The sequence below is a fragment of the Nomascus leucogenys genome, chromosome 18 (genome assembly GCF_006542625.1).
Source record: "Nomascus leucogenys isolate Asia chromosome 18, Asia_NLE_v1, whole genome shotgun sequence".
Classification (NCBI taxonomy): domain Eukaryota; kingdom Metazoa; phylum Chordata; class Mammalia; order Primates; family Hylobatidae; genus Nomascus; species Nomascus leucogenys.
In genome coordinates, this window is record NC_044398.1 from 11933530 (window position 1) to 11959573 (window position 26044).

Below are 26044 nucleotides of genomic sequence, written 5' to 3' on the forward strand. Positions count from 1 at the left end.
GGTAGTCTCTCTCTTGGATCTAAACAATTTTCAAGAGGCTCAGATTTCCAGGATGGAAAGGAACTCTTTGATACAGATCAAGTTCAGCTTTAATCATTAAACCGTTTCACACTTCCCTGTGAATTTTTACTAAAGCGGGGAAACTGAGCCAATGCATGCACATCAACTCAGAGGGTGGGTGCTGTGGATAAAGGCAGGGAGAGGCAGGGGAGACAGCAGTCTCCTCTACGCCACATGGAGATACCCCGTTAGTACCGAAATCCAGGGCGAAAAGAGGAACTTTAAATAGAAATCAAATACTGCTACCCTTTCTTTCTCCCCCTCCACTCCCTTGCAGATAAACACACGAGGTTTATGATTGGATAAAGGTTTGGTTTCATTCCAAGCATAAAAATGGCTTTAGAAGACTTCAGTTTCCTGTCTCCTAACTTTCCTGACCACAAATATTTTTTATTGTAAGCCTTGAAAGCGAAGGGTTATTTAATAAATTAACACTTCAAATGCCTTTGGTTCAACTCTCAGTTTGTTCTAAGTTCAATTCTTGGCTTCCTATTCATTAACTTTAGATAGCTAGTCCTGTCTCATCTCTCTTCACCTAGAAAGCTTTAGTTCCTATCCTTGCTGTATTTTACAGTTTTACAATACTTTATTGCATTGCTATATTATAATATTTCTGCCCTTCCCCTACCCCCAAATAATCTTTTATGAGGAAGCATAGACGAAGTTTGGAATGCAGTGAAGTAAGCATAGCAGTCTTTATAGCATTTTACAAATTTCTCTTGGCCTCAGAAATCACAAAATAATCACACAAAGAAACCTAACCCTTTGCCTGCAGGACAATGCATGGTTTTTTATTAAAAGAGGAATTTAAATTCCTTCTGTGCACAGACTGTTTTAACTATAAAGACTTAGAAAATTAATTTTTGCCTATAATCTCTTATAGATAATACTATAAAAATAGTTCCTCTTTAAGAAGCATATTTCATGCAAATATCAAAAAGCCTTTTATTTGTGTTCAAGATTTTTTGTTCTATTTCTGTCCCTTGTTTCCTTCTCTTAGCTGAGGATCAGACTTTGGGAGCCCTGGATCTCTAGGCGTGCTGCTGAGAGGCAGGGCCCGGAGGCAGGCAACAGGCTGGCTTGCTTTGCTACTTTAAAAGCAGTGAAACTGAAGAGCCCAGATTAACTTCCTACTATGTGCTGAGCACCGTGTCAAGCGCTGGGGTAAAGAAGCAGTGAATTAAAAGGTCAAGCAAGGCAGCGTTCCTGCCAGAAAGATCAGAATGGCATCGAGCTGCAGTAAGAGATGGGGCTGTTGGTGCAGAATGACAGGAGAGGCAAAGCAATACTTTTTTTTTTTTTTAAGACAGGGTCTTGCTCTGTTGTCCAGGCTGGAGTCAGTGGAGTGATCTCAGCTCACCGCAACCTCCATCTCCCGGGTTCAAGTGATTCTCCTGCCTCAGCCTCCCAGGTAGCTGAGATTACAGTCATGCGCCACCACGCCCAGCTAATTTTTGTAATCTTTGTAGAGATGGGGTTTCACCATGTTGGCCAGGCTGGTCTTGAACTCCTGACCTCGGGTCATCTGCTTGCCTCTGCTTCCCAAAGTGCTGGGATTACAGGTTTGAGCCACCACACCCAGCCACAATACATCTTTTAAGCAATGTTGCCCAAACTTCCCTCACTCATAAGCCACCTTCAGGATTTTTACATGTCCTAAAACCACCTGTAATTGTATTTACTTAATATTTTTCTTCAAATGATTTACTTTTTTTAACCTTAATTTTGATTCATCCTAAGCAATAATATGGGTGCAAGTCACTGTTTCTTGATTTTAACTGTTGTGTACTTATTTTAGTATGCATTTTTCCTGTAATAATATTAAAATACATATTAATGTATATTTTCTCTAATACTTATTAAAATAAGTACACAATGATTAAAATAAAGAAATGTTCATGTAGGTACTGCTAAAAATTATCTCAGGTATACCACCAGTCACCCCACAACACACTTAGGGAAAACCTGCCTTAAGATAAAGTGGAAGAAACCAAAAAAGAGGAAGGGAGGAAGAAAAGACAGCTAGGATTTAGCATTTGTCAAAAAACGGTCTCCATACACACACACACACCAAATGAAGCACTGAAGTCGGATGCTGAAGATGCCTAGATTCTCATTTGATGTCTTTCCATCCCCAGGGCAGATCCCCAGAAGGCCTAAGGTCCAGACTTGGCAACGGGTACTGTTTGTCAACAGGTTGCTGGGTCTGGACAGGTCTTCCCAGATCCATCACGCTCACGAGAACATCCATCTAAGCACACATCTTAACACTGGAGCCATATCATATGCTTTCAACAGAAAGAAAATCAGTACTTATTGTTACCTTCAGCTACCATCCACATAGTAAATTTATTGCCCAGTCCCTTAGGCTGTTCGGGCTGCTATAACGAAACACCATAGAATGAGTAGCTTATAAATAGCAGACATTTATTTCTCACAGTTCTGGAGGCTGGGAAGTCGAAGATCGAGGCATCAGTAAAGGCCCATGTTCTGGTTCATAGATAGTGCCCTCTCACTGCATCCTCATATGGGGAAAGGGACAAGAAGCTCCCTAGGGCCCATTTTTATAAGCGTTAATCCCATGATCTAATCGCCTCCCAAAAGCCCCCACCTCCTAATACCATCACTTTTGGGATTAGGATTTCAACTAATGAATTTTTGAGGGGACACAAACATTGAGATCATGGCTCCCAGGAAGGATGCAGTACCTACTTATACCCCAAGCACTGGACATTTTGGTTTGCTAATTTTCCAAAAGGCAGCTGTTACTAGAAAGAGCCCAGGATGTAGAGTCAAAAAGTCTCTTTTGGCATTTCTGCCCAGCCACAGGCCAGATGTCAGATTTTGGGTAAGTTACTTAAGTCCTGTAACTCTCAACTTCCACATTTATAAAATGGAGATAATGGAGATAAAATGAAGATGCATGCTTCTAGCAATTTTCTTTTGGAAGAGAGGACAAAATGCTTAGTGTATGTAAAAGTATAATGTTAGCACATAATTTGAAATTACACAGTAAGTATATTTTTAATATGAGCTATGCAGCATTAGAAATGACGAAATTGTAGTAATGAATACTATAAAAGTAATATCAAAAAATCCTTAAAATAATTTTAAAATATTCTAAATATCCAATTTTTCAATTTTAATACATTCCTCTGTGTATGTGTATTCACTCTGATTTCAAGTAAGAAAAGTTACTCATGTTTATAGGAAGCAGGTTAAAAACATGGAAAAATAAAATTTAGTGTGTTAGGGCTAAGAGGCAGTTTGGAGTGGAAATTAGGAGCATTAACTCTCGAGCCCACTGGGCTGGGATTTAATGCAAGCTGCGCCACTTCCTGATTGTATTATCTTAGCTAATTGCATTATCTCTCTCTAAGCCTCAATTCCTTTCCACAAAAATGGGAATATTAATAATAGTATCCACCTCATAGATTGGCTTAGCTGTCTCTGGTATTTAGTAAATTCCCAATACATAGTACAGGAATTAAGGTGGTAGGATTAAGGATGATACTTTTAACTTTAAGAAGTGATCTTTCTTTGTTCTTTAACAACTGCAAGTAGCCAAATTACAACTACATGTTACTGAATATCTACTGCTCAACTGCAAAGTTGTGCTGTGAGAAAGAGATAGAAAAACAAAGTTACCTCCACCACTAGACTGCCCCGTCAATGCCCAACCTTACACCTGGGCAGTCTGTGACCAAACCAGAGGGACAAAGACTCACCTCCCACCTGGCACAGTCAAATCAGACCTAATGATCCAAGTGCTTTCTTCTCACACAGAACAAACGTATCTTCAATATCCCTGGGCTGTGTGTCTACTACTGCCACTTCCAATTTCACTTCACAGCTGCACTGGAAAATGTTAAACTCTCTTCAATTTAAGCAGCTTTTATTTGTATTCAGACGAAGACAGAGCATGTACCAGGGGACAACTTGACCATTAAAAAAATTCTATTTGACTACATATATTTTTATCAATTTGGGAAAGCTATCAAAGCAGGCATTTTCACTTAAAAGCTTGGAAATAAAGCTGATATCATCTGGTTGGGGGAGGGCTGGGGAAATCACTAGAGGGAAAAAAAAGCCCTTTTGTGTATCCAATTTCATATTGCTGTTGTCATGTACAGGATGTATATTCAAATGTGTTTGCATATTTCTAAACTGATCATACATCAGAATTAGAGCCATATTGTTTCTTTTACAGTCAAACTGTGTATATAGGAAATATTGTACCAAACATTCCCTGCCTCCACCCTGGGTTGTGACTGATTACAGAGTGAGATAAAAGCACTTACATACACAAACATGAGAAAAGTCTATATGCATGCAAGAAATCAAAAGAAGGTGTGATTTTTAACACAAACACTATTATCAACCAAAAATAAAGAAGAAGGAAAAAGAAAGATTGCTGGAGTTTATGCAAATTCTGAGAAAGCAAAAAGCATAGACTTACACACTGATAGATTGAAAATTAGAGGTTGTTTGGTACATAGTTCAAAACAGCCCCTGGGTGCCGTTTCATACTCATGTGACCAACTGAATTAGAGTCATATACAAGAGACAGATATGGCCCACTAAGGGGAATCCATTTCCTAATTCACTATGGGAAACAGTAATTTAAAGCTAGCCACTTGGTTCTTTAGTGTATTTTCTGGAAGGTCTGTATCAGTTTCAGTAAGTTCAGTTGAATTTTCCCTCCTCCACACTCAACCATTTTTTCCATCTTCTTCCTGCTTAAAAGCTTGGTCCCAGTACAAAGTGAAGTGGGAAGCTGGCAATTATCCTATAAATCCGGGTTATGTTGTTAGGTCAACAGAATTGTAGATTTGATGGAGCTTAAAGGAATTTTAGAGATTATCCCATCCAACAGCTTTTAAACTTTAAATATTTTGTTAATGAAATCATATGCAGAACTCCAACATATAAATTAGGTTTTACAAGTATTTCACTAATATAACTTTGTCAAAGATTACAGAGGGAAGAAAAAGAGGGAGGTACGTGATTGTCCAAAGCCGAAGAGTCCATGAGAGATGAGAAAGTGGAGTAATGTGGAAATCCGAAGGAGAAAATGATTATTTCTGTCTAAGCTGACCAGGAAAAACTTCATGATGTTGGTACTAAAAGATCAACAGAATTTGGACATTGTTTCCTCCACTCATTTGCCCATTGTTTCCTCCACTCATTTGCCCTTCCTTATCAAAGACACAGGTTAGAATCGTGGTCTTCTACAAACTCATCGAATGGACAGGCACATGGGAATTTTATCAACCTGAGGAAGTTGTCACTTTCCCATAATTGTCCATCCTTTGGATCCTGTGGCAGAGATTGCTGACCGGTAACCAAAAGTCTTTCCTCGTCTTGTGAACACAACTACACTTCTCAGCTTCCCAGCATCGGATATGGCCATGTGACTGAATTCTAAAATGATATATGGAAAGAAATGATGTGTTCCAGGCCTAGCCAATAAAACAAATTCCTCCATGCAATCCCTCATTCTCTTCTCTTTTTCTTGCTATATATTGATGCCCAGCATGGCGTGAGCTGAGAAGTGACACACGGAGGATGGCAAAGCCTCCATTAACCTGGATCCCTGAAAGACTGCATGGAGCAACGCCCCCACCATGACCATTACTAGTCAGTAATGTCTGCACTGGACTGTTACATGAGGGAGAAATAAAATTTCATGACACTAAACCTCCTGATATTTTAGGATTTGTTACAGCAGCTGTTGCCACCCTAACTAATACAGATACCTTTCTCTATTAGAGCCAGCTCATCTTTCCCTTTTTTGCATATATTTGCATTTTTCTCGGGTGTGTTTTTGTACATTGCTAAGCTTTTGTACATTATTAATTATGTAATCTCAAGAGAATAGCTATTAATAAGATATAATCCAAGTCTCTTCGAAGGAAGAGATCATGTTTCCACATAGGTGTTTGAAACTCCTCTGGATGCCATTTTCTTTATAGATAAAGAAGAGCATGGAATAGACATGGGCAAAGCCTCTTCCTATCACGAAAAGTCTGCTTCTACAATGCAGTGACAAAGTTGTCAATGACAGCATGCATTGGTATAATGGAAAAGTTACCAGATGCAGAGTCAGACAACCTCAGGCACATCACCTAATCTTCCAGTTTCCTCACTTGTAAAATAAGGATAAAAATACCTACTTTGCAGAAGGTGTTGGTTATTCACTCAATGGCCATTAATGATGTACCAATTAGGTTGCATTGCTAAAGAATGTATATCTGGAGGTTCTTTGTAAGCCAATAGTGGTTGATGATTACGTTTACGTATCTCTTTAGCTAGCTAGGTTCCTAATAATGTGGGCCAGTGCTTGAAACTAGTAAAAGAGGTATAAATATGCAATACTATTTTATCCAAAGGATTCCAATTTTCTATCTTGGAGACTGCAAAAAGGGGTTTTATAAAATTGGCCATACGTCCCATTGGCCACTTTGCCTTTTCCCCAATTTCGAAACTCCAGGTTCGATTCTCCACCCCCACCATGTGTACCAGCATCACCAACACTAGATACCTTTCTCTTTTACAAAGTCTACCACTCCCCAGGTGTGCCAAATAGGCAAAATTCAGAATGCCAGCTAACAGTGGGCAGAGAGCAGAGGACGTCATTCTGCATTGCTGTGCAGAATTGCCTTCAAAGTCAGCATTTCACTCACCAAGGAAGCTCCACCAGCATTCGTTGGGGAGATCCCAACCCTCCAACTCTCACTAGATTTGGAGGCCATGTAAAAACCAGAAACCAAAGAGCCCCACTCTCTCATGACCACCCGTCATTGCTACCACAGTCATTGTCCAAGAAGGCCGCCATCTTACCTCAGACCTGGGATCAGTGGCTATCAGGACAGGACAGGATAGGACAGGAAGGCAAGGCTGTCAGGCTGTTATCTGGTTCATTTTTTTTCTCTTCCAGAGTACATTTCAGTTTCAGAAAGAGCTCTGCAACTAAACACTTACATAAAGGTTTGTAAACCTCTGAAACAAGTGCCATGAGGCAAGTGACTTGCTTCAAACTTCAGTTTTCTCAACTGTAAAATGTGAGTAATAATATGTTGGTTTTTTCTGCCACGTGAGGATTGTTGTGCGGCACAAATGAAATTATTTCTACCATGGACAAATCTATGAGGTTTTATTATTATATCTTAATTGCTATCTTACTGAAGGGCAGCACCAAGACCTAGAGCTCAAAATCATGTCATTGACAGGGCATATTCTAGGTCAATCATACTGAATATAAGACTACTTTACTTTAGATTTTAAATATGCAGGATCTCTTCAAAATTAAAGCCTTGAATAGTAATAAAGTCTCAGGAATCCAGACACTGCAAATTCAAAATTTATCACTCTGTAGAGAGAGCTAAACTGAAATGAACCTTTGCACCAATTATAAAATAAGAACTTAATGTATAAACAAAGCTTCACGGGGAGTATTGACCCTACTTGCGAGTAAGTCTTCAAAGCCTTTTGCTCAGAACTTTCAAAAATATTTTCAAAGCAACCTTTTCCTATAAATAAGTGATAAAGCTACTCTGAAATGTTCTTACCTCTTTGTTATGGCAAGTCCCATAAGGGCCTATTCATGAAGATTTTGTTAACTGAGTTTTCTTAATTAAAAATGCATTTGCTTAAAATACTCTATAATTTAACTTTGTACTATGAATAAAAATCACCTTTCATTGAGTGCTCACTGATGTCAGGCCATTGTTTTAAGCATGTTCACACACATCATCTCACTTAACCCTTATGACGACCCTGTGATGTACTGTGGACATGATTATTTCCTTTTTACCCACAGGAAAGCCAGGCTCGGAGATTTTAAGTGATTTGTCCAGTGCCCTGAAGCTAGAAAGTGCTACAGCAGAGATATTATACAAACCAAGAATTATCTGATTCCAAAGCCCTTTCTCCTGCCATTTTTCTACTTTGCCTCTTGATTAAGATTTACCTTTTATCTAGCTAGCCCAACTTAATAGGAACTTCGGTACAATGAAATATAATAAAAAGGTTAGTCTCCACACCATCAGCTGGCATGCTCCTAGAAAGCAATAGCCACCTTTGACCAAATCTTTAAGTCCATTCAGCCTGACTAGGTGTCATCATGTGTGGATGCCACAGGGAAGTTTGATACTCACAATGACTTCCAAGTTCCCCTCATTGTCAGACAACTGATAAGCTTGAGAAACAATCTGTGTTGAGGTAACAAAATCACCAGCAAGTGGGAAGTGGTCACGGGAAGGTTAACTCAGGGGGCTATTAGGCTCATCTGCCATCTTCCCTTTGACCCTCTACTGACATCGCTCCAGGCACCAGCCCTGGCTTTTACAGGGAGGATAAAGGACAAAAAGCATTAGTCTTTCTTGATCCCTCCCAAGAAAGAAAAGAGGACCAGCTGGGAAGGGCAGTGCAGTTGTTTCACGGTAATGCAGGCTTTCGAGGGAGCTGGCCCCAACATCAGGAATGTGCAACTCTATCCACTGCTGATTTTCTTCCCAAAGAGAGACCCTTTGGAACGTAAACTTCAACCAAGAATTGGATTTTTCTTACAACGTCAACAATTACTTTGTTATTAAAGAAAAAATCTGGGCGGGAGACAGCAGATGGGTACATCTGACAAGGGGCTAGGAGGAGGGAGCAGTGTTTCAGGTATTGGAGAAATTGTTCAAGGACAATTTGTGTGTGGAAATATAAATCCTATAAATCTGCCAGAGCCAACAGGGCTGAAGACAAATACTCACAGAAATGCGTCTCTCCCCAGCAAAGCTGACCACAGGCTTAATTTAGGTGCACGCCCTGTTTGTGCTGGATTTCAGATATTGTTTTAAGAGAGGCAAGGGCAACAAAGAAGTAAATTGATATCAGTCCCCCTACCTTGTCCTGTTAATAGCATCTTTTGCCTTCTGGTATTTTTAGAGCTTTGATTCAAAATAGGAAAGTCTATGTCATGATCCAGACCAGTGAGCCTATCATTGCCATGGCAATAGAATATTGGCCTAGGAGCAAAAGAGCCAACTTTCTCTTCCCAATGCCACCATCAACTTTCTTCTTCATGTTGGCATGACTAAAAGAGATGGAGGAGCTGATCCATTATTTAGCCAGTTGAGAGTTGCCTAAGCCACTCATTCTACCCACTGAGATATAAGTCACATTAGGGTAGGGATTTTTTTTTTTCTTGCTCATGCTCTGTCCCCAATGCCTGAACTGTGACTCACTTGCAGTAAGAAGTCAATCATTATTTGTGGCACTCATGAGTGAATGAACCATCCATCCATTCATTCATCCTCAAAGATCACTGCCAAATATTCATAGGTTTTCCTCCCACGGAATTGCAAATTATACTCATTATCTCATTCGATTTTATCTCTGGGGCCATGGGTAAATCACTGATATACTTCCATAGTACTTTAAGTGCAGGTGCATGATTTTGGGACAAGAGTTAATCTCTGGGAAAATCTTGCACCAACGAATACTTCTGCTTAATTTTCAAACCCTCCCTTGCCAACTTATTATTGCAGTGATCCACTTTCTTAACTTCTTATGTTCATCAGCTTGGATAATATAGGTTACAGACAATTAAACAAAGAGCTGTGCTCAGAATTGTTGCTCTCTAGATTATCAGATGCCAATTTTATTCCATCATACTTTTTCTTAAATGAACGAACTGTCAGCTTTTCCTAGGAGGTTTTAGAAGACAGGCTTCTGATATGACAGTAGTTAAGTCATTTCTCCTTTCTGGACTTCCATTTCCCATCCAACGTAGAAGGCAGTTGGACCAGACCAGAGGCACCAATGTGGCAACACTCAGAGTACATGGAAACCACATACATGTCTTATTTGACCTGCATGGAGATTTTTGAGTGGGGTGGGGGGCACTAGGTGTGGGATTGGGGGGCCGTGGTGGGAGGTGTTTAGTTGCTAATATGTAAAGAAATTTTCACATAAAAATGGCAATATCCAAATTCCTAGCTTTTCTTTATTTTCTTTCTTTCTTTATTTTATTTATTTATTTGAGATGGAGTCTCACTCTGTTGCCCAGGCTGGAGTGCAATGGCACGATCTCGGCTCACTGCAACCTCTGCCTCCCAGGTTCAAGCAACTCTCCTGCCTCACCCTCCCAAGTAGCTGGGATTACAGGCATGCACTACCATGCCCGGCTAATTTTTTGTATTTTTAGTAAAGGCGGGGTTTCACTGTGTTGGCCAGGCCGGTCTTGAACTGCTGACCTCAGGTGATCCATTTGCCTTGGCCTCCCAAAGTACTGGGATTACAGGAGTCAGCTACTGCACTCGGCCCCTAGCTTGTCTTTAGAAGTCATATCTGACAATACTGGGTTCAAAGTCTTGCAGGGAAACAGTTTAGGAGGTGCCCCCTTTTAGGATAGCTTGATCTCTCTGATTACCCAGTGCCTCCAGCCCCACGTCACTCCTTAATGTTAGCTACCTGACCCCTCATCTAAACAAGCCCTGAATTTCCTTCTATATTGAGCATTCTGTTATTCCAAAACTGTGTGAAATACTGTCAATTGGTATTGGGTCACTAATAAACATTTGATAGGGTATATATTGGGTAAATCTCTGCATTGTCACTCAATGTGATTTATTTGTTAATGTCACAGGGACACTCAATTCTCTGCATCTCCATTTGTTCATCAGTGCTGAAAAAAATGGGCTACTCAGTGAAGAGCTACTGAGGCCCTCGGATGCCATGCAGCCCACTGGCCTCGCTTTGAATATAAGGCTAAATGATTAGGATGCTACTTCTGTTGCTGCTTCTCAAATAACCCAGATATTTACACTAAATAACAACAAACCGTGAGAATCTTTTCATTGACATTCTTCTAGTCAATGAAGTAGATCATGCAAGTGGTAAGACGGTACATTTTTCCCATGGGACTCAATAAAACTATTTTTATTTTGAATGGAAAATAAATACAGTCTGTAAACGTTATTTATTTTTTCTGAGAAATGTCTTCTATTTCTCAAATTCTATGATTCCATGTTTTGTTAATGCCTTTCTCCACCAAAACAAAAATACTCCAAAACTGGGGATAGTCTACTAATATTATATTGGTAGAAAAGAATAAAACTGAAATTGCCTAAGTATGTCCTAAATGCTTTTCAATACAATTACATTTTAGCCTTACAGCAGTCCTGTGAAGTAGGTATTATCATCCTACTTTTACTGTGAGGGACCAGTAACAGCTGGAACTAGAAGTCACACTCGGTGTGGTCTGATTTAAAATCCCAACTTTTCCTACTTTACTTCACTGCCCCCTTGAAAAGTCTGTTTCCCAAACTGCAGACAATGACTTGATTTTTAGGTGGAACTAAGCACTGATTAGTTAAATATCCCACCATTAGTGACTACAAATAAATAGATCTATTTTTGTCATTGAGAAATTTATTTTAGGTGTGGAAATTTTTAAATTTATCTGATTTATCATTAATTGTTTTTCATTGGTGAATTTTGTTTTTAAAAAACTTTTAAGTAGCATTTTTGTCCCCGTTGTACTTACTTGTATGATTTCCTTGTATTTACTGCAGGTGGATACTGACTTTTCTTTCAGTTATAAACAGTTTTAAAAGTGAGTCAATAAAATAAATAGCCAGGCCGGATGCAGTGGCTCACACCTGTAATCCCAGTACTTTGGGAGGGCAAGGTGGGCAGATCACCTGAGGTCAGAAGTTCAAGACCAGCCTAGCCAACATAATGAAATCCTGTCTCTACTAAAAATACAAAAAATAGCCAGGCGTGGTGGTGTGCACCTGTAATCCCCGCTACTCGGGAGGCTGAGGCGGGAGGATTGCTTGAACCTGGGAGGCAGAGGTTGCAGTGGGCCGAGATCATGTCTTTGCACTGCAGCCTGGGCGACAGAGTGAGACTCTGTCTCAAAAATATGAATACATAAGTTAATTAATTAAATAGCCAGGCATGGTGGCTCACGCCTGTAATGCCAGCTATGCAGAGGCTGAGGCAGGAGGATCCCGTGAGCTCTGGAGTTTAAGGCTGCAGTGAGTTATGATCACGTCACTATGCTCCAACCAGGATGGCAGGGCAAGACCCTGTCTCTAAATATATATATTTATTTATATAAAATTAGGAGAGGAAACAGCGCAAGTGGCAAATTGATAAGGAAAAAATCCGAAAGTAAATACACCAATGTTTAAAATTCATGAAAAATTAGTCTGAAAGGGAAGGTATTTGGTCAGGGATCTTGGGAGGGGCTAATTTCATCTGGGGTTAATTAAAGTCCCATCCCAGGGAACAGCCATCTTATTGGCTGAATATGGGAAAGGGCCAGAAATAATAAAGTATCTACAAGGAAAGATGTTAATAGAAGAAAAGATCTTTTCTCTTTTTGTCTTCCTAGTAGTTTCCTCTTCAATACACCCCTTCCGGTCTCCTAACTCGATCCCACCCAGCATCTATTACTCTCCTATTAGGCTGCTCATGCATTTTTAAATCCAGCTTAATTGGACATTGACATATTTGCCTCCTCTCTTTAGCACCAAAGCCACCCAATCAAGTAAAAAATTTATTTTCTCCACAGTACTGCAAATGGAAAATATCTGCATGCAAAAAATATATATATAAATAAAAATTCCTTCTGTAAGAAAGAACATCAACAAGAGCACAAAGTAGAATATGCCAAGTGTTTAGAAAGACAACATCAGCTTCATTTTATTTAAACGCTCCATTGTTTGTAATAAATTTTTAATAGCTTGAAAATCTAATTTTTCCACTACCAATTTTATCCTTGGCCACTTGGCAAATACTGATACTGGCTTTTTTTTTTTCTTTTCTGCCTCTGTTACCCCAGTAGTAAAAGCTGGAGATTTGGATATGTGAGTTCTTAATTAGGAACCATTACAATGAAAATATCAGCTCTGTACTGGGAATAGCACCAAGTGGTATAAAGACCTAGACTGTTATGAATTATTTGGGACCAGAATATCTCTCCACCCTGCTATAGGAGAGAGAACACTCAGAAAAATAGAGACAGAAAGTCTATGGGGGTGGCTGATCTGTAGTCAAACTCTTTTATAATTTAGAAGACACAATTGTACCGAACCTTTATACTAACCACATATTACTCATTGCATAATTATTGCAGGATTGAAAATGTATGACAAATGTGCCATAACTCCCCCCGCCCACTCCCATGGCAGACATTGCTAATCAACTATGAAACTCTTCCCCACTAAACATTCTAGGTGGACACTGCTGTTGAGATGGTGTGGCAGGGGGAAGGTTGGGGCAGAAAGAGCAAGAATCTCCCCTATTCCTGATATTTCCTTCTTGTAAAAAGAGCACCACTAATGTAACACTCCTACTTTCCTCCAGAGAAGAAAATGAGACATAATCTGATGGGTAAGCTTTAAAAGAAACACTAGCTATGGGTTGCCAAGCCCCTTCCTCTGGCAGTATGCACACTTATACAGAGCATGTGCTCCTGATATTTCTCTACCAGCTAATGAATTTACCAGTGAACTTACTCCTCAGCCTGTAGGAAGATCAGCAGTGGTCCAATGCTGCTGGAGGCTGGGTGTGGTCCCTGTAATATCACAGTTAAGAATGGGGACGCTCACTGGCACAGCAGATATAACCACATTTCTCAGTAGCAACTTTAACAACAACAAAGGTGATGTTTTGACTCTTTCTGTCTTACTCTTTTGCCTAGCTCTAATTGATTCAAGCCTTGGGCCAAAAGGAAGGGTGATGTTTCAGGGTCCCTTAAAACCCCTCACAGAAGCAATTGATTAGGGCTCTCACAGGAAATTGATGTACAGTCTAGTACACTTCAGGAGCCATAATGTGGTCTGATTTACAGTTAAAGAGAGATGTGTGAGGTCAATGTTGTTAGGGGTGGCATGCCGACTACCTATACAAGGCTCGACACAGGAGTAGCTCTTCTGTCATCAAGTTCCGGAGACTTTGCAGTCCAGATCATCACTTTTGTCATTGCTTCAGACATGGTCTGTCCCAAGCAACTCACCCAACTGATCAAATTCATGAGCAATCCTCATATACTCCCGGTGGAAGTGGAAATTGGTGCCATTTTGAGGGGGCCAATTTAGCAGTACATAGCCAAATTGTCCATTTAGTTATGCATTGTGATGGCAGTTTCACTTCTGTGTATCTATCTCATAGAAAATGCATGTACAAAAATAAATGTCCAAGTTTATTGTGACACCTATTGTCATGATGATAATTTGGAAACTACCTAAATGCCCAGCCATAGAGAACTGGTTAAATAAATAGTTATGAAATATTGTGAATTGGCTTCTAGTCATTTCATGGGTTTTTTGGTTTGTCTGGTTAGTTAGTTGGTGTTTTAGAGATGGGGTCCTGCTCTGTTGTTCAGGCTGGAGTGCAGTGGCGATCATAGCTCACTGTATCCTCCCTGGGCTGAAGTGATTCTCCCACCCCAGCCTCCCAAGTAGCTGGGACTACAGGTGCACGCCACCATGCCTGGCTATTTTTTAATTTTTTTGTAGAGACAGAATCTCTCTATCTTGTCTCGAACTCCTGCATTCAAGTGATCCTGCCCCCTCGGTCTTCCTGAGCACTGACTGGGATTACAGGTGTGAGCCACCATGCCTGGCCCATTTTGTTTTTTAATGTAGCAATTTTATACTATGTGTCATGGCATGGTGATAGATGGGGAAAGAGTATCCACTTCTTACTCTATATTTCTTCCATTTGAAATTTTGAGTAAATGTTCTAATTTTATGATTAGTAATTAAGAAAAATGAACATGAATTTAATAATTTTTAATTTTTTTTTCCTGAACGGTGCTACCCATCATTTAGACTGCTCTCCATGATGACAGTGTCTGGAAGCTGAGCAGGTAACAGAAGGTTTGTGGGACAGCCAAGGATTGGGACAAGGGCAACAGTTGTCTGGAAGGAGAAATTTCCCATACCAAAGTGTGCCTAATCAATCCCCTCTGTCATAATACAGTCCAGCTTTCTCCAGCTTTCCTAGGACCAAAATTCCCACGACTGCCAAAACCCAAGTTTCTTTTCTTTTCTTTTCTTCTTTCTTTTGAGACTGCATCTCACTATGTTGCCCATGCTGGTGTCAAACTCCTGGGCTCAAAATCCTCCCACCTCAGTCTCTTGAGTAGTAGGGAATGCAGGTGCATGCCACCGTACCTGACTCTTTCATTTTCATAGTGCTGGAGAAACATCATTCAAGTCTTCGTCTTTTGGTTCTCATCTCAGAAACTCCAAGCAGATCATAAACACATACTCCCTGCAGTTAGATCTAATACAATGGGTTGAGCTTCAGCTTTTGCCAGGTGACTGCCCTTGAAAAGATTAAAGCTCCCTGCCTCTCTCCCTTTTGAAGAGTCAAGTTGACATTCTAAAGACAGTGAGTGAAAATTCTATTTGACTTTGTCTAACTCAAATCTATTTGACCCATTTTTGTCCCTGAAAAACCTGTTCCACAGATCAAACTTTAGGCAACACTTTATGGAAAAACTCCCAGAGTTCTATTTTTCAGCAATATGAATATTCTCCCTTGATTGAATATGAGCTGTCCTCATGTCCCTGTGACCTCCTCAACTACTCAGGCTTTTCCTTGGTGGATGTCATTTCCACAGATAGTTGGTTTCATTGATCATACATGAATCTTAAGTATTGACCACCCATCCTTATAATTGCAATCTCCTCTGCCACATAAGATTTGGTTTGTCATTTACAATAATGCCAAATAATGCCTTGGGTTTGCTAGTGCTTTCAACTTTTAAAGGCTTTTCATATCCATTATTTTATTTTGTTTTCACAATAATTCTTTTAGGTATGATTGGCTCTGTGTCAACTGACAGATGAGAGAACCAAGACTGCAAGAAGTAACTGAGAATATGTCTTAATGATGAGCGAACCAATCCTACAACCAGTGTCTCCTACCTTTTGGTCTTGAGCTAGAAGCCAATTAATCCCAAGCACAGAATAGTTTCTAGGTACACTGGACTTTTCAAACCACTTGAAGCCTCAAAGCTTCAGTACTGAAAGCTTAGTTTGCTAGATGATGTCTACCTTAAACCACTAGGCTTCTATTGAAATAAATAGGCTTGTGCCATGCTAGTTGTTGGCATTGTTTTGTCACTGTTGTTATGTAATAGAGTTCCTGTCCCTCAAGGCCAGAAGAATATAGCTATACAACTTATTTCAAAAGACACAGCCAAGGAAAGCAGTCCAAGCTTTCTATGCAGTTCCAGGTATATTGAGATCATTCTCAATATGTCTGGTAGCAACAGAGAATTCTTTATAGAAGGAGGTTGGGGCACTTGAGTTGGGTTGCAATGGATGATGAGAGAGAGAATAAGTAGAGGCATTTCAGAAACATAAATGTTATGAACAAAAGATTAATAGTTGTAAAAGTTTTCTGTCTTTTCAAGATCCTGGTTCCCTCCATCTGAGATAGAATATTGATGACAACTCAATCACTGAAAGCAATTTCTCTGTGTCTGAAGACATTCTGAGGTTAAGTATAAACCCAAGGATTAGGGCACTGGGCACATTTTCTTTGGAGCCTGGTCACTATTCATTACCCTTCCTCAGGGCTAAGTCACTTATCAGTGGCCCATTCTTTGATTCACACACCTGACACCTTCTCACTCTTGTGTTAAGTACTATGTAGACACAACTTAGAGTGCCCAGCCACCTCCCTCCAACTGTGCTACTACCTCCAGGGCTCTACTATTTAGAAGTTCTAAAGTTGCCACAGATTTAGGACTTCTGCCTTTATAGTTCCCAGCCACTAAATGATGAGGAACAGCAACATACCAAGGGTAGAGCCCCTCAGAGAGGTAGAGAAGATCAATGTTTATAGAGACAAGTATTGGAAGGAGACTGGGTGCCAAGCAAAATCTCTAAATTACCAACATTGAATTGAAGCGACTTTCTCTCAGGCTCCTCCTCAGATGGGATAGGCTTTGTGTGAGATACAAAGGAAAAAAAAAAATGTACTAGTAAAGCACTTTCTATCTGGCAGAGAAGTTAAGTGCAAGGTAAAAAGTCACACAATATAGCTATTTACCCATCCCAAGTTCCCTCAGGGCTCAATCTCAGTGAATGATTTTATTTTTAACTAGAAGATCTAAACTGAACTTCTGTGTTGGGCTAACTAGCTAACGTTCCTATCCATAGGAGATGGTGCCTTAATGCCCAAAGGCCAACTTTATTCTTTTATTTCTGAATCCTACAAATTATTTACATCCCCTTAGAAGCTGCCTTCTCAGTGAACTTGGAGCAAGTTATTTAAATCTTTTTGTGCTTCAGTTTTCTGAACTGTAAAAAGACAGAGTGCTCACATCATAAGAGTTGTAAGGATGAAAAGAAATCATTTAAAGTATTTAACAGAGCTCCTAGCCCATAAGTGCTCAATGAACGTTAACAATTAATTTTACTTTAAACTCACTCTGGTTAGAGTCACTGCCTGTTTTGCACATATGCAAAAAGTTTTCCAGTGGCTAAGGCAAGGAAGATCTAGGGGTTTTTGTGCGTGTGGTTTTGTTTGTTTGTTTGTTTGTTTTTGTGGCAGAGTCTCTTTCTGTCACCCAAGCTGAAGTGCAGTGGTGCAATCCCGGCTCACTGCAACCTTGACCTTCTGGGTTCAAGTGATTCTCCCAGCTCTGCCTCCTGAATAGCTGAGACCACAGGCACACACCACCCTGCCCGGTTAATTTTTTCATTGTTTGTGGAGAGGGGCTTTCACCATGTTGCCTAGGCTCGTCTTGAACTCCTGGGCTCAAGCGATCCAACCGCCTCGGCCTCCCAAAATGTTGGGATTACAGGTGTAAGCCACCTCACCTGGTCTATTTTTATTTTTTATATAAGTAATACATTGGAAATTACCAAACACTACAAAGAAATCTGCAACTGTCTTAATTCTACTATTGACATAAACTTATGTTTTAAGTTAAAAACTATTTTCATTTTAAACAACATTATTTTGAACATCTTTCCATGTCAGTAAACATGGTTCTATTACATTCTTAATATCTGCATATTTTTTATTAGAGTTGTACCATGATTTATTTAACCAATTCTCCATTGTAAATTATTTATGTTGTTTCCAACTTTTTGCTATTTTAAACAATGTTCTTGTATAAATTTTATGCATTCATTTTTTGTGAACTTCTCCAAAATTGTCCTTAGGATAAATTCATGGGAGTAAAATTTCTGGGTCTGGCAGTATGTTCCAAGGGACTTATTACATACTGTACTGCCAATTTGTCTTTCAGAAGGACTGTGCAAACTGGCACTCCCACCAGCAGGGCAAATTCCATTTTCTCACTTCCTCCCCACCACCAGCTACTATTTAAAATATTTGCCAAGTTGATGGGTCATAAACATAATTTTATTTTTTAATTTTAATACATTCACCAAACATTTTAATTTTTTCTTCTCTGATATCCTTTACAATGCCATCAAAAACTTGGTAAAGTGTTTTCTTGAGAGCACAGACTGACTACTCGAGTCTGATTTCAGTCTCTGCCTCTGAATTTAATGATTTCAGGCCAGTTACATGTCATGTCTGTGCCTCAGTGTCTTCATCTAGAATGAGAACAATATTAGTGCTTGCCATATAGAGTTAGATGTATGCACGTAAGCACTTAAGGCAATGGACTACTCTTATTGTTTGTCCATTTTTCACTTGGTGGCATGTTGGACTTCTCTGGGTGGATATGGTGAGAAGGCAAATTGAGGGACATCCAGAAGAAGTAATGACATAAACAAAGGCACAAAGAGACATTAAGTGTCATGTTAACTCCTACATTTAAATCTTCCCAATATTTTCATGTGTTTTGAAGAACAAAGAAAAAGAATGGTTTCATGCATTGTTTTCCACTTCAGGAAACCCAATTTAAACCATATGAAACAAGCCTTGACATGTTGTCAACATGACCTTTTCTTGGTCTATGCATGACACTGTCCCTCCAGGTCCAGCAGTTCCCAGTTGTGCTGTCTTTCACCTATAATGGCCCACGTTGAGCAGGCAAGGGAAAGCATGATTATATTTGCTCACAGAATTCTATGCAAGCTTCTGTATTTCCAAATGCAAATTATACAAGAATATCTCTCCTCCCCATTATGCAGTACAACAGGGAATTATTCGAACCCAACTTTGTGTTCCAATCATGTCCTTGTGTTTGGATGACACTAGCAGTGCACACAGCCCTAGAAGTTTCATGGTGTGTCAGAAGGAACCTCAGAGCTCATCTAGTTTAACCTCCTCAGTCATAGAGAAAGTTCTGGATGACTACATTCAAAACAGATCCAAGAATGAGGAAACATTGACCAAAGGGGCTTTCTAACTTTGGGAACATGGGAGCCTTCTATACAACTTATTGTAGAATTTTTAAACCTAACCCTTGTGTTGATGGGATCAACTAAAGATGGAGAAGCCACAATTACTGTACTCTATTCTGTCCATATATCCTAAGTCCTTTATGAAAGTGGAATTCTACATTTGAGAACCATTTGTCTGATGAGAATCAGCCTCCTCCTCCTCCTCCTCCAACTAGTGTCCTAACCCTTTCTTCTTATGGCTTTGTCTTAGGTAAGCCAAGTACCTCTACTTAGCGTCTCTGGGTCTCAGTTTCCTCATATGTAATGAGGGTGCTGTTCTTTTTTTTTTTTTTTTTTTTGAGACGGAGTCTTGCTCTGTCGCACAGTCTGGGGTGAAGTGGCGCAATCTCGGCTCACTGCAAGCTCTGCCTTCCTGGTTCACACCATTTTCCTGCCTCAGCCTCCCAAGTAGCTGGGACTACAGGCGCCCACCGCCACGCCTGGCTAATTTTTTGTATTTTTTAGTAGAGACGGGGTTTCACCATGTTAGCCAGGATGGTCTCGATTTCCTGACCTTGTGATCCGCCCGCCTTGGCCTCCCAAAGTCCTGGGATTACAGGCGTGAGCCACCATGCCCGGCCGAGGGTGCTGTTCTAAAAGATGCCTTCCAGAACAAATATTTCAGGGTTCCATTTGCAGGCTTATATATTGATTCCAAGAATATACTTTTCTGAGACAAAGTACTTTATGACTACAGAGAATCGCCACCCCCATAATTACCATTGATGAAAACTAGCCAAAGGTCTCAGCCCAAGTTCTGAGGCAGGCCCAGGATACAACTCAGATATCCTCATTCCCAGATCTTGACAAGTTAGGCACACCGAAAAGGGGTACTGTTTTAAAAAACCAAAACATGGACATTAACTCAGGCAAGGGGAGATTTTAAAACTCAGCTTGACAAACTTTACAAACACAGATTTTCAATACTTCCATGTAAAAATATTAAAGTGACCTGTAGTATCTTCCTTCTCTGTCTGCAGTCCACTGATCTCTCTATAGGGTGCCACTGTCCTTAGTGGCTAGACCAGTGATTCTCACCCTTGGTTGCACAGAATTCCCTGGTGGATGGGGTGGAGGGGGAAGGTAAAATATTCCCATGATCTGTGTACCACTCCCCAGAGATCCTGACTGAATTGACCTGGGGTTGGGACCCCAGTGTCAATTTTTAAACTCTCCAGAAAAGCTAATTTTCAGCCAAAATTGAGTACCACTAGTCCAGATAAATTGCTTCCAAAGTGGAACGCATAATTCATCAGCATGCTAAAAAATATTGTAGAATGTCTTTATATATTTTTTATCTCATTCTTTTAAATTTTTTATGATTTAGATCTTTGAGCATATTAATATGTACTGACACATTTGTAAAGATTGGTACAAGTGTAAATATATAATTTATAAATAAATACGTATTTATCTGGTGTGCATTCTAAAACAAAGGTTTTCTGATAGAAGTATATTCTCCAAAAGTTTGAATCTGAATGATTCACTGGGTAAGTAGCCATTTCTACTAAATAGGCATTGCTTTAATTATGGCATTTGTGGTCTGCTGTTAGCTAACTTCTGTATTGATATTTGCCTTTCATTTGTGCAATACGTCTTGTCTCCCAAAGTAGATTGTAAATGCGTTTAAGGCAAAGACTCTGTTTCCTGCTTTACACTCTCTCTCATATTTCTTGGCAATATGTTAAACCCATCAGGGTCTGCCCACTTTCTAGCTGTTGAACTATGGGAAGCCTTAATCTCCTCAACCAAAAAATATTAATAATAATAGTACCAACTTCATAGCATTATTATGAAGATTAAATTTGTGACAATTTAAACACAGTTCCTAAAATATATCATGGACTCAAAGAATGAAAGCTATTTTATCACTGGTTGAATTGAATTCTTACATTCCATATATACAGAATGTCAGGTATGATCCTAAGAAATGAGGAAAACATGTATAAGACATGACTCCTGTGTAAGGAATTCAGTCTAACAACAGCAAACAGATATTTGAACATATAGTCATAATACCACATAATATAATAAATGGTCTGATTGGCATATACGTAAAATGCTATGAGAATACAGCTAAGGGGGCAATTAATTCTTCCTAGTGCCTTGAAGCATGAATAGGCGTTTTCCCGTAGATAAGGAAGAGCATATGCTTGGAAGAACAGCATAAACAAATGCGTAGAGCAGTAGTTCTCAAGGTATGGTCTGGGCATCCGTGGGAACGTCTGAGACAATTTCAGGTGGCCCACAGGGTCAAAACAATGATTATAATAATATTAAGACATTATTTGCTTTTCTCGCTTTCATTTTTTGAGAAAGGTACAGTGGAGTTTTCCTGAAACTATATGACTTGCAATATGAAACACACTGAATGCAGAAGCAGCTATGAGAATCTAACTATCTTCCATTAAAGAGACTTCTAAAAATGTAAAACAATGCCTCTCTTCTCACTATGTTTCATTGTTTTGGAAAATATATTTTTTATTAAAAAGTGTTTTATCAGAATGGATTTATTATTTTAAAATCAGTTATAAATATTTTTAAATATTTATATTATAATGTATAATATTTTACATATACAAAATCTGACTTTCTAATATTATATGTATATATATCCACCATAAACAAAAGCTCTTTGCAGTCCTCAATAATTTTTAAGTGAAAAGGGGTCCTGTGACCACTGGTGTAAAGACATAAAATTGCATGACATGTTCAAGGAATAAATGAATAAGTGTAGTTAGCTACCTCCAGTTCTTTTTGGAAGTAGACAGAGTATACATTATAAATATATACATCACACGTTCATACACAGTGAATGTGATTATCATATCCTCTCAGCCTATGAATAACAGATAAAATATACCAGAATGCTGAGAAGGTTAATCTGAACGTATGGGTGATTTTGAGAAAGGACGAGGGAGCAGATTTAGTTAATCCAGTGAAAGTCATCGCATATAAATTTGCAAACTAAAATACTCCCTGGGCTGAGGTCATGTGTTTAATTTTAGCAAGTAGGGTGAATATGTTTGGGTAGGTATTTATACTAAGCAGTGGACTGAGCTGGAGATGGGTTTGACAGTGGAAACAGTGATACAACCTTTATTATTTTCAATGCAAAAAAATGAACTATTAATGTGATGTTCTGGTTGAAAATTTAAACTCGTCAAAAAATCTGGAAATTCAAAGTCATGGTACCCATAGCAACCATAACTCTGCCCCCTTGCATGCCCAGTGTGGAGTATTTTGTATTGCAGTACATGCTGTGAAATCTATGCCTAAATGTGCTATATAGCAGAGTTACAGTTGCTGTGGGAACTGTAACTTTCAATTGCCTGCCTTTTGTGTCATTAAACTTTCAGCTGAAGTATTGCATTAAAGAAGGTTTTTTTTTCCTCTACTGCGCTTCCTCATTTAAAAAAAAACTGATTGGGCATCTTTTTTAAAAAAGAATGTAAATGATGTTCGATTCAAATAGCAGGATAATGCATTCTAGCTTCCCAGATATATGCACTGATATAGCATTAGTGAATTACCACATTTACATATTTCAACCTGCAATAACAAGTCATAAAATAATCCTCTATTTATATAGCACCTTTAATCCTGAAGGGTCCCATCACACACACAGACACACAGTAACCAAGCCACATTGGACAAGAAAACTCAATAAATATTTAACAGCGCCCAACAAAATTATACAGTGCTTTAGGACAAGCAGTAACGAAGAAAGGCACTGTCATGTAGTGGTCAGAATACAAACCAATGAGTGAGAATTCTCATGCTCCACTCTTACTTTTATGATGGCATGGGCTCTCCCCGTGACCTTGAGTCAATGATTTGACTGCCTCGCAAAAACTCAGGGTATTCCTTTTTTTTTTTTCTATCTATTTACTGAGGAAGTATTTCTAGGACCAAAGGCAAGAAAAGACTTCAAAAGGTCATTTGGTTGAGTTGACTACTCCCAACCAAGGGATGTATCTCCATATTCCAGAACAGGAGTCAGCAAATTTCTACTACAAAGGGCAAGACAGTAAATATTTTAGGCTTTGAGGGCCATACGGTCTCTGTCACAACTACTCAATTCTGCTGTTTTAGCGCGAAAGCAGCCATAGACAATACATAAATGAAAAAGCATGGCTGTGTTCCAATAACATTTATTTATGGACACTGAAATTTGAATTGCATATAATTTTTATATGTCACAAAATATTATTCTTCTACTGATTTTTCTGAGCCATTTGAAAATGTAAAACATGTTCTTGGCCTGGGTGCTATAGAAAAGCAGGTGGTAGGCTGTAGTTTGCTGGTCTCTGCTCTAGAAGTCTGAATTGCATATCATGTTCGAAGATACCTATACAACGTGGTGTGCTTTCAAATCTTTAACAATTAGTTCCTCACCCCCAAAAAGGTATGTATGTTTTATTTAAATATATACAAAGATCTAGATCTAGATATATAGATCTACATATGTATATATTTAGGTCAAGTTATGCACATATATGTGTACAATTTTATTATATATTTTGCAGATAATACAGGAAGTATAGCAGAAATGTGCAAATAATAATTATACACACTCTTCATTGTGAATTCTAGATAGCTAATTTATTCTCATAGAATGCATCTGTTCCTGTTTGCTGAACTCTGCTATCCATACCTAATCTATGGTTGCAATTAATAAATAAGTGTAGCTCTAACTTTAATGTTAATTGATATTTTCACTTATATTAAGGAGAACAATAAAAGAGAAAAAACAAAGATGTATCCCAGAACTTCCCTCTTTCGTCAGTGACATGAACACCTTCTTTGCTGGTATCAAATAATAGTTTTCAAAATATTTCCTCAATTGTGCTATTCACAATATGATTGGCTACAGGCTTGACACACTTTTAAGTTAAACCTAAGTCAGAGTTCTCCAGAAAAACAGAATAAGGTGTGTGTGTATGTGTGTGTGTGTGTGTGTGTTGTGTGGAGTATGTGTAGAGAAAGAGAGAGAAAGACAGGGATAGATTAATTTATTGTGAAGAATTGGCTCACATGATTGATTACGGAGGCTAAGAAGTCCCAAGATCTGTAGTCACCAAGCTGGAGACCCAAAAGAGCTGATGTGTACTTCCAATCTGAGTCCAAAGGTCTGAAAACCAGGAAAACAGTTGTTTCAGTTCAAATCTGAAGGCTGGAAAAGACCAATATCCCAGGTCAAGCAGACAGTCGAGAGGAGTTCCTTCATATTCAGCCTTTTTGTTCTAGTCAGGCCTTCGACTGACTAGACGATGCCCACCCATGAAGGGGTTTGCTTCGCATATCACCTGTCTGCTTTACTCAGTCTAGTGATTCAGATGTTAATCTCATCCAAAAACACTCCCCCAGATACACCTAGAAAGATGTTTGACCAAATATGTGGGCACGCCATGGCCCACTCAAGTTCACACATAAAATTAATCATCACAATCTGCAGTATTAACATTGTCTTCATCACTTTCTCAAGTCCAATCAACAAAACAATGAATCAAGCCCTGATTTGTAATGTTTGCTGAATTCCGTGGTATAAATACCCCACCATGGCCAATTTCAAGCTAACAATGGGATGTCAATGGATGTGAATTGGGAAGAGATGGGGAGTAGCACACCCTTATATGGTAGAGTTGGCCCTCCATATCCACAAATTCTGCATCTGAGGATTCAACCAACTGCAGATTTAAAATATTCAGAAAGGCTAGGCATGGTGCCTCACACCTGTAACCCCAGCACTTTGGGAGGCTGAGGCAGGCGGATCACTCGAGGTCGGGAGTTTGAGACCAGCCTAGCCGACACGTTGAAACCCTGCCTCTACCAAAAAATACAAAAATTAGCCAGGTGTGGTGGCGCACACCTGTAGTCCCAACTACTCGGGAGGCTGAGGTGGGAGAATTGCTGGAACCCAGGAGGCAGAGGTTGCAATGACCAGAGATTTCACCACTACCCTCCAGCCTGAGCAACAGAATGAGACAGTCTCAAAAAAATACAAATAAATAAATAAATATAAAAATAAGTGAAAAATAAAAATAAGTGAATAAGTGAAATAAGTGAAAAATAAAAATAAGTGAAAAATAAAACAATATAACAACCGTTTACATAGCATTTACATATTAGTTATTACAATATGATGATTTAAAGTATAAAGGGGATGTGAGTAGGTGATATTCAAACACTATGCCATCTTATATAAGGGACTTGAGCATCCACAGATTTTGGTATCTGCCAGGAGTCCTGGAACCAGTCTGAGGATACTGTATTGCGGCCACAAAAATACAAAAGACATAAATAACCTCCAGAGTATAGATAACAGTTAAATGTAGTAAAACAATTAGTGTTGAGGGTATATTACCATTGTTTTCTAATATAATTTATTTGAGAGCTTATATAATTTAATGTTCAATAGTGGATGTGTTTGACAGCTGACTTGCAAAATTTCTGAAAATGTAACCATCAGCTCTGGGGAGTCTGCGGGAACTAGCGCCAGCACATCCCTAGAAGGGTGTTGTTTAAGCCCTGGGGGAAATTGATCTGGTCCCCTACTGTCTTTGTGGAAAGCCCACCCAATTTTATTTTGGCCA